This window comes from Peromyscus maniculatus, chromosome 7 (assembly GCF_049852395.1).
Source record: "Peromyscus maniculatus bairdii isolate BWxNUB_F1_BW_parent chromosome 7, HU_Pman_BW_mat_3.1, whole genome shotgun sequence".
NCBI lineage: Eukaryota > Metazoa > Chordata > Mammalia > Rodentia > Cricetidae > Peromyscus > Peromyscus maniculatus.
This window is the reverse complement of record NC_134858.1, coordinates 25405453-25416088: the sequence shown is the minus strand read 5'-3', so window position 1 is coordinate 25416088 and position 10636 is coordinate 25405453. Positions and strand designations below refer to the sequence as shown.

At 43.5% G+C, this 10636-nt stretch overlaps 1 pseudogene; it reads right to left on the bottom strand.

Moving 5' to 3' along the window:
- Positions 1–444: 444 nt before the first annotated feature.
- Positions 445–10636, bottom strand: part of LOC121831040 (non-selective voltage-gated ion channel VDAC1-like) — a 45938-nt pseudogene continuing 35746 nt past the window's right edge.

Genomic DNA, 10636 nt, shown 5'->3' with positions numbered 1-10636 from the left:
ATTTAATGCCTTAGAGCTAAGTTATCCTTAACCTGGAGGCCTAACATTGCTTAGCAATTCCTCCATCCTTGAAATATAACATTAAAAGGTACACTAAATTCTGAAGGTAGGTGTGAGGCAAAATAGCTTAAAATTAACTATTGTACTATATTCAATTATGCTTGAAATTCCGGTCTAGAACAAGTTTGTGGTCCTCTGGAGTGTGGCTCTTGCTGACCAGCAGAGCTAGCGGTGTCACGTTGATTCTTGGCTTTAGGGTCTGGAGGAGACCTCAGTCAATCAGGCTGGAGTCATTCACTTGACCTGAAAGGCAGACACAAGGTCAGTTGGTTGTTATTCCAAAGGAGTATCATTTTTTTTCATGTTATCCAGGTGAGGCTGACAACAGTGTCCAGCTTTGTTTTTACTACTGGTAAATGGAGCCACCAAACTCTATCCTGCCATTCATCTGTAGTCAACTGCAATGTTGTTGCTCTGGGTAACTCTGGTCTCAAAACCCATCTGGTAGCCAGCCAACCAGCTATCATAGTCTAGCACCAGACAGAAAGCCCAGAGCTGTAAAGGTCCATGTTACAACCAGATATTTTCTCTCTCTTGTATCCTGTCTTGATTTTAGCATTGTTCCCCCACCTCCATCTCCACCACCCAGTGTTAGAGCAGATAAATCAAAAGTCAGATTCAGTCTTTGCTCAAGCAGGTCTTCCATATTGGTCTTGGTGCCTAGAGTGTTGTAGGTCCACTTCTCCATAGATGGGCGATGGCAGACTGTATTTGGCCCACCTGCATTTGGTTTTCAGGCTGCCATTCACTTAGGTAGTCTCCATGGTGGCTGAATTCTCAGACTTTGTTTTTACAACATATATTATTAAGCCAAATCTATATCTCTTGGTGATGATGATACCCCCGGATGGATTTGCCTAAATTAGCACACACAGGCAGCACCTACCTGATGGGGATTGCTTTGAGGGGGGAGGAAGTGCCCAGCTTGAGTGTTTATGATATCCATCCTCAAGTGAGCTAACAGGAGTCCCATGAGAACCATACTATTCTTTCCCTGGGGCATTACCGTCAATGATCTAACTATTCATCAGTTGAGCTCATGTCATAAAAATTCTATGATGTTGGCTACACTAACCTGGCCACCCAGCTTTCGGCCATCCTAGTAAGCTTGTTTTGCAAGAGCTTGAGGTTATCCATCCGAATATCAAAGTACACTCATCATAAAGCTTTCATTGAAATTCTACACACATTTTTAGATAATACTGGCCTCCCTAGAGGTTAATTCATGTTCCCTATAACTTGTAAAAAGACACATGGATAGGTCAAAAGTCCCCTGTGACCTATAAAGGCATCTGTTCATCAAGGGCCCAGCTGGAAGACATAATTTCTATGCCTCTTTCAGGGCAAGCCAATGAGTTTCAGTAGTAGCCAAGGCAAGGAAGCAGTATGGTCTGATACCAACACCATGCTCTAGAATGCAGACAAAAAAAATGAAAGAATAAAATTCTTCAATGGCATATACAAATCCTTGTACAAAGAGCTGAGCTGGTAAACTCTACAGAGTGCCTTCCACTTATTCTCTATGGTGTTTCATCTACCTCATGGGCTTGGAGGAAGGAACAAGAAGGGCTCCCCTCGCCTTCCCATCTAACTTCAGATGGCTTTTTTTTCTTTCTTTCTTTCTTTTTTCTGAGCTCCAGATCTGTATCTTGGTCCTTAATGTTCAAACAGGGCTCTGGATTGTTGTTGACCCCATGTTATCCGGATTGTCTCTTTGTCTTCTCCGATGCATGAAAACAAAGCAAAAAAAAAAAAAAAAAAAAAAAGTAAGTACGACAACATGCATCTACTTCAGTCAGAGATAAACTTTTATCTTAATAAGTGAGAATTACACTCCAAATGCCACCATAGAAATTAGGCCATTTTGGACAAATGGGCCAGGTGTTGGTACTGCAGAAATGGTAGGGTCTCATCAGAGACACCCAAACAGGCCTGGATCTAAAATCAAGCTCTGATATTTAGTGCCTCCAGGTATGGTTCTTGCTTCTCTCCTTTTCAGTTGCTTCACTATGTGACCGAGATAAGCAAGGTCATTATCTCCTGTGGTTGTTAGAATGCAATGACAATTCATGTTTACTACTGAACAGTATCTGCTACCTAGAAAGGCCCAACTGGTGTGAGCCTCTGCCATCACCGGAATAGTATCCAGGGCTGAGAAGATGGCTCTGTCAGTAGGTAAAGGTGTGTTCCACCAAACCCATTGACCTGAGCTCAACCTACAAGGAGCCCATGGTGGGAGTGGAAACCTATAGCAAGTTGTTCCCAACCTCTGCCCTTATCCCATGTCATGAATACACATGGGGGCTGGGGGGTGGGAAGGAATGTCCAATTAGCATCTACTAAACCTCTCTAGAACTAAACTTAGCCCTTGAGATAAAACAGAGATTAGCACCAGATGAGGCCTCTGGCTTCCAGAATTTATGGTCTTAGGGGAGTTAAACAACTATTAAGTAACCAATCAGACAAACAACCAAAGTCATAAAGGTAACAACTGCCTAGATATAAAGATGCATTGTGATAAGAAATGAGAAATGGGAGGCTTGGCCTGGTTTGATGGGATAAAGAAGGCTTCTCTGGTAAGGAATGATTCCATCTGAGACCCAAAGAATGAGCCAGTGCTGAAGGGCCATGGCACTGATAGAAAATGATCATGATCCATTTCAGAAAGTGAAATAAGGTCACCCAGTCCAGAGACAAAACATGCCAGCCCAGCAGACACAGTAGAGGAGTTGAAGGATACCTGATCCTCAGACATTGCAGGTTCTGCTGATTAGCTCTTCTCTCTATGGGATGCTCTATGGGTACACAGGACCACTCTAGGTACTGGATACAGTACAGTGTGGAAGGCGTGAACTGGATCTGGAGGAACACTGTAGTCATCCAGGTAAAAGAGAGGAGCTCAGCCTGTAGATTTCAATGATGGTGATGGGCTTGGAGAGGTTCAGTTAATACCGTCTTCAGGATTCAGTGGCAATGAGGGGTTTGAAAAACTGACACCGTGAGTGCTTGTTATATTCCTGGATGCTAATGATGTTAGTGACTGAGGAAGGATGCACTCAGTTCCAACCCAGCTGGAGAGAACAGCTGTGGTCTAGGCTGAGAAGTCAGCACAGTATTGCAGCTAACAGATGTGGAGTCAGGCTGCTGGCTGGCCACAGATCCTCATTTTACCACTTGATTTCACCCATGACCCTCATCATCGACCTCAAAGCGCCAACAGGAAGGTCTGATGTTAGAGCTCACATGGGGCTGCTATACAGTCCCTGACACACAGGACAAACTCAGTGCTAGGCTGTGCCTTCAGGACAACCTGGCTGGTGATTACATTTGAGACATCCAATCAACAAGTTCCATCTATAAAACTAGGGCTCAGAAAAGAGTTTTAACTAAGGATAGCTTTGTCAGTGTGGGTAGTAACGGGGGGAGTTGCCTTCACTTGGCTCCAGATTTCTCTAGCTTTGTGTAATAACATCTGTCCCTTCTCAGAAAACGTTTTGAAATAAAAATTTTGTCCTGCTTGCCTTCACTATCCTAAGCACCACTGAAACACACAGAGAAAGGGGGGATGGGGAGAGATGGAGAGGGTGAGAGAAAAGGGATGCTATATAATACATGCCATGAAAAAGACAAGGTGGCTACCTACTTTCTCCAGAGAGAAGAAGAAGACAGATTCATTTGACTGGAGAAATGATAGAAGTCTGAAATGCCTAAGCCCTTGTTTCTCTATTAGGCAGGGTTAATGCAGTTTTCCATTATCTGTAGTCATGTGTATTTATTCTTTTGTTCCCCCCCCCCTTTGTTCCCTCTTCTTCTCTGTCATGTTACCTTGTTGTTTTTTTTCCAATGGTCCATGTGTGATTGCTTCCCTGGACGGTCCAATCTGCTGAGTAAGACAACAACTACAGCTGACAGGTCAGCTGGCCTGTGGCTGAGTGAAGACAGCCATTTGGGAGAAAGAAAGACATGAAATAAAACACTCTTGGTGGGTACATTGGACATGAACCACTGTTCCCCTTCATAAACTTCATAGTTATACATCCATTTGACTTGGTTTTTCTCAACTGCTTCAGGACTTGGTGGGGAGAGAAACTGTAATCATGCCCATTAAATCAAATGGTCATGGGAGCTATCACTAATGTTCATGAAACGAGTTCCCAAAAAGTGAACCCAGGAATAAGAGAACAGAGAAGTGAACCTGAAAGAACTCTCTGAAGAAACCAAGGATAGAGGGAGGGTGATAAAGAGACTGCTTTGTCACCAAATCCACATGGAAAAAGTCCCCAAGAGGATGACAACACAGGCAGCCACCAAAACCCAAGGAAAATATATTTTAACGTTCTTCCAGGAGATGACTGTCAGTGGGAGAGCATTACAGGCTATAGTCAAAATCAGGATATCAAAGCCAGATTTCTGTGGCTTGGGACATAAATGTAAAGTGAAGAAGGAAGAAGTACAGAAAGAGACTCACCTATGAAGAGACAGGGTGGTACCTACTCTCTCCAGACAACAAGCCAGATCTCTGTCTCTGGGAGCCTTCATGCCAGCATTGCAGCTGGTTGGAAAAGCTGGGTCCTGAGAATGCCATTCTCCTACCCCACACTCCCTTCTAATCACTGATCCCTAGGAATGGTACTCACAGAACTGTTGAAACACAACCTCCTGCATTAACGGACATCCCAATTCAATGGACAAATTTACCATGAAGCCCATCCCATTGAACTTCTGCCATACAGTGTGAATTGGGCTGTTGTGGTTTGCTGGTAAGGATCATTAAGAGTTGTCTACTTCTTTTCCAGGATGTGGGATATCCTTCACCTGCTGTATTTCCTGTTAGAGCACATACTAAAAAAAAGAAAAGAAAAAAGAAAAAAAAAGCTGTATTTCTTTATGTTTCTCTGTATACACTCTCAGCTAGCAAACTTCTCCAGAGCAGGACATTTAGTCATTTGCACTTATCTCACAGTAGGGACTCAGTAAATGTTTGACAATAGTGACAAACAGGACATCATCCTCACTCATGTTCGTGGTCATGCTTGTTTACAGAACTGTACTTCTGCTTGAGACCCAGTCCAGGGAAAACTATAGAAATGTGGTGATGAAATTCCCATGATGTCTATGGTGGTTGCCTGGACCAGGAGAGACTTGGAGAAAAGTGATGAATGCACTCAGGTGACCCACCCAAAAGTGCTGACTTCTGCTTGTATGTGTCTGAGCTCTTATTTTCTAGGAAAGGTCAAGATCTACAATCCTCTCCTTCAAGGCACTCCAGGACAACAGCATGAAAGGAGACAACTCCTTTACTATCTCCCAGTGAAACAAGCCAAGCACTTAAAAAAAAAATAACATTTAGGAGGAGTCCCCCTCATCTCTAGGATTCCTACCTAGTTTTCCTTCATAGAAGATTATTTAAACATGAGAAGGTTTGAGTTTGGCCTCCTGTTCAGAATTTCCTTCTCATTTCTCAGTGTTGCTGTGAAGAATTTATTCATCAGTATGGCAGAGAAGGTTACGTGAAATACCTTCAGTGAAATAACCTTTGTTATAAGCACATGTATCTACCATGCCTGTGTACAAATAAAAGTCTCCCAGGAAACTATTTGCACGGGAGCAGGTGAATCCTGCAGCAAGAACACACACACACACACACACACACATACACACACACACAGCAGAGAGGGAAGCGGCAGCAGAAGAAATCCTTAGGTGGTGCTAGAAAGTAATAGAAGATCCTGTTAAATTCTGATACTAAACATATGCTCATGTCCAAATGCAGGTTTCAGTGGCTTGCAAAGCTCACAATAGGAACACAATGGCAGTGGCAATTTTAATGCACAGTGTTTACTCATCATTTGATATGCAGTAGATATTGAGTAAAACATACTGTGTTCTATCATTGCAACCTAACTGTGGCCCTGTGGGTTGGTGCTAGTGTTATCATCATTTTAAAGGTGAAGACAAAGAGGATTAAAGAGATTGAGTAATTTGTTCAAGAATATTAAGTGGCTAAGAAGAAACATGCTTAGTTTTGAATACCAATCTGGCTAGAATGTACAATCTTGGGCATTTTGTCATATCACACCTAAGCTTGTAAAGCTAGCCAGGTACATAATCTAAGTCCTGGAGTCCACAGGGAGCAGCCACACAGCAGGAGTGGCCCTTTGTGGTGATCTGAACTAAAATGGCCCATAGCCTCATATGTATGAATACTTGGTCCCCAGTTGTTTGAATTGTTTGGGACTGATTTGGAGATGTGGACTTTTTGGAGGAGGTATATTACTGGAAGTGGGCTTTGGGGTTTCAAAAGTTCATGCCATTCCCTGTTAGTTTTCTCTGCCTTGAACTTAGGGATCAAGACATAAGCAAGCTCTCAGCTACCACTCCAGCACCATGCCTGCCTGCTTGCTAACACCACGTCCCTAGCCATAATGGCCATGGACTCACCCTCTGAAACCCCCAATAAACTTTCTTCTGTAAGTTGCCTTGGTCAGGGTATCTAATGGAAACAGAAGAACAGTAACTAAGACACTCTCTGTGCTGTTCACTTAGCTCACCATATGCGTGTTATGGAGGAGGTGGCAACCTATACCAGTGTGAATGCTCAATGCCGCTCCATCACACCCCACCTCCCTTCCTGACCAAATCCAGAACCCTGGGCCTCCAGAATCCTCAAAAATTCTTCTGGGTAGAATCTTGCTACCCACATGTTTCTTGAATTATCCTGAATCTGAGGCATTCTACTTCCAGAAAAACTTACTTGACTAGTAATGTCACCCCAAATCCTTATTTGCAAAAAGCTATATAGACATAGCAAAAAAAAAAAAATTATATAATCATATTTGTCAGGCAACATGTTAAATAGTGGGGATACAAAGATGATAAGCCCTGCTCTCTTATAGTAAATTGATGCACTAATTAACATTAATAGCTTAATTGCTAATGATGGCTTAAAGCTTTACACCATCTAGTTATGATGTTATCATTTTCACAGAGCCATTCAATGGTAAAGTTCAAAGAAACAACTTCATGTGGTTTTTCAGCACCCTTGCTAGATTACAGGAGAGAAGACAAAAGCATTCTAATCCTGTTGTGTTATGAACACGTCTGAGTAGAGGAACCTGGGAGACACCTCTCACCCTGCTTGTGTGCAGTTTCTCTACCTCAGAGTCGAGAGAGCTGAGGGCCACAAGTAGTCACACGCACTTAGTAACCCCAATTCGCTCAGACAGACATGCCCATTAGAGGAAGTCCTGGAGAACGGGGATTCCCAGACTCTAAAGTGCACACTGCACTTGGAGATCTTGCCCGAATTCAAACTGATTCCTTCGATCTCAGTGGAGCCCAGAATCACATTTCTAACAAGCCTCCAAGGACTTCTACTGCAGCTGGTTGACTGCACTTGGCAAAGCAAGTCTCTAGTGTCCTACTGTCACCAAGTGTAGCATGCTTGGATATAGCCCCATGGGTTCCTCCACTCACGGGCATCTACTACCTCTTGAGGGAGCTTTTCATTCTCTGAACTATTTCTATCACTAGAAGATCCTCCTCAGACCAAGCGAAGGTATTATCTCCTCCCATTAAAATTGATCTGCCCAAAGATCGATGGTTTCCTTATAGTCAAATTCTCAAGTACCTGTGATGGACAGGAGTTGGGGAAATCATTTCTTATCAGAAGGTTAAATGCAAACACTCACCAGTTATTTCCACGAGCTGGGGCTGCTTCTTCAGGCATTTGACTCAGGAAAGGCTGAATCATGAAAGACTTCACCTTCAGGCAAAGAGGGTCTCCAACAGGCATGTGTGGCTCCTTATGCCTATATTGTTCTACATGAGGGTCTGAAAACGTATTGCTGAATGTTATAGCGTCTTCAGTAATATGGAAAAGGCAACTGGAGTGAGGAGAATAGAGCCACTTGTAGAATGTGGGTTGTGTGAGCACTTACACAAATGTTGGCCTGTCCAAATTAGTGAACCGTTTTGCTCAGTGTGAGAGGAGTTGAGCTCCAGAGTAGCATGTGAGTCACCTGGTCTGATTTCACATTAAACCCCAGTTCACAAGGAACTGCTGAGGGTCAGTGATATCACAAAACGCATTGGCTTTGGATGAGGGAAAAAAAAACAGCAGTCAAACTCGGGGTCAAAACATAACTCACATCTGTCCAGAAACATCCAGCATAACTGCTGTGCTCTATCTGAAGGCTTAAAAACTTAGCTGAGCTCTCAGTGAACAGATGATCACGTGGGAGATAAATGTACATGCAAACAGGATTGATATCGGACAGGCAGGCAGTATCTAAGCCATAACTTGGGTTCATAGGTCACATCTCTACTATCCAGCTAATGGAGACACTGGGGTGCATGCAATCAGTGAATCAGCAAGGCTGGACTTGAGGCTCCTAGGCATGGGCAGCTTCTCATCTCCATTTTTCCCCAAAATAAGCTTTGAGAGGATAAAGAAACAGAGACACTCCAACCCTATCCCTTAACACTTACACTCTCATCACCAGCCTGCACCAAATGGGAACATTTTCAGGCCCCAGTTATGATTGAAACGAAGCACACCGCACCAATATTGTGTGGTGCCATCTGTTATTTTATATTTCATGAAATTTGGCCAGTTTTGAAATATTATAATTATATCTCCTCTATTACGTATGCAACGCAGACATTTTCTGAAACATAAATACAGTATGTGGGAAATGTGACTGTATTTATAGCCATTGGCTGGTGGGAAGCAAAGGGCAGCTGGCACCATGAAGATTCTGGAGAACATAGCCTGCCAAAGGAGCAGGGCTGGGCCTGGGAAGTTCACCTCTCTATACCACATCCCCTAGGGACTCTCTGATGCTCACATGACCCAGGCCCATATGTACTTCCCAAGCAAAGCCAAATACGCCATACTTCAAATGCTGCAAGGTCAAATGTGTCTTTCTCCCTTAGGCTGTAGTGACTGGACACAGATGTAGTCGATGACACTGAGTCCAGAAACAGGCGCAGAAGGCATGTATCCCTGCAGTGCTGTGTGGGAAGAGAAACATGGTAGAATGACGGCAGGGACTTCATACATAAGGACCAGCAGGCTGGATGGAAGCAATCCCTGTCCAAGGAACCATCATGCCCAAGTCCTTGGACTCTCTCCTTGTTTCTTTGAAGACAAATTTACAGCATAATGGCTCATTTAGTTTATGTGTCAAGGGGTGTGGAGAAAATGGTCAGATGTACTCAGAGCCTCAAAGGGTGTGTTCTGGGATTGATTTCATCTTCAAAGAAAATAGTGTTGTTTACTTGAGTGTTGTTTTCTTCAAAATGCTGCAAAGTGCTTTGCAATAGCAAAGAGAAGAAAGCAAATGACAAGTATTTGAGATTCCCTTTCTGTCTCTGCAAAACAAAGGCATTATTCAGTGATGGGAGCTGTTGGGTAACTCCAGGTACTTCCGCTCCTGTCTTTACACTCTTCCTTAGGACTCGCACCGATCTGCCTCTGAGAGCATCCTTCTACTACCCAGACAATCTGGCCAGTGAGAGTTTCACCGGCACTGCATTTTTTTTTAATTATTTAAGTTAGTTGTAAGAATTTAAAAATCAGAGATTTCACATAATATCCAGTTTCTCTTGAAAAACCGTAAGAGCTGGCATCACGGGCTGTGTATTTATGCCCAGCAGCAATCTGCCTGCTCTGAGTAGCAGCTGCCCCCTTTGGAACACAGCGTTCCTCCATTTACCCACTCTCCACCCCTCCTACATGCCCCCCACTCACTCATGTCAGCCGCCCAGCCCATAGGCTCTTGTACTTGTGACTTCCTAAAATAAGCAATTAACTCTTATGGAGAAGCATAGGAAAAGAAATGAAGACAACTTTTTCTTGATACGGGTTTGGTAAAGTATTACAATATACCTAGAAATGCTCTAGCAGGAAATTAAAGTGAAATTTACACGCCTCTATTTTACCATGCTTTACTCCTCTGTTTACTTATCACTCTTTACCAACAAGCTGTTGGCATTTTGTAGCAGGAGACACGTTCATTTCTCTTTGCACACCAGTGTAGATGGCAAGTTGGTACCCAGTAGACCATGCTCTCTGGAAGAACGAAAAGAAGAGTCATCAAAGCCAGTGGTCCTAAGGGGCCTGGGTCACCTGAAGCTTCCACACCCACAGTCTGGGTTCTCCTGATTCTCTAAGCTCTCCAACACAGGGAAGTACATACCCTGTTGCCCCACAATTGAGATAAGACTCTCTCCCACCAATAAGCTTGGCTGATCCTTAGTGACAATCATGGAAGGCAGACAAATGCCTACCTGGAAGCAAACTCCAGCCTATGGTTTGATGTGTAGACAGCAGCTTCTTTACTAATCACCACCTGTCAGATTCCGACTTGGTCTCAGTAAGAAAGAAACAGCTCTGAGTGAAATAACCCTAAGTACATGAACCCTGAGGATTACATGGGTTGAGAGAGGTGACTGGATACTCCATGCTGCTTCAATGAAGTAGCCCCAGGAGGCAATAATAAAAATGTTCTTGGAAAGTCCCTGAACTCCCACTGATCTCCCCTGGGAATCTAGCAAGCAATGAGAGAGTAAA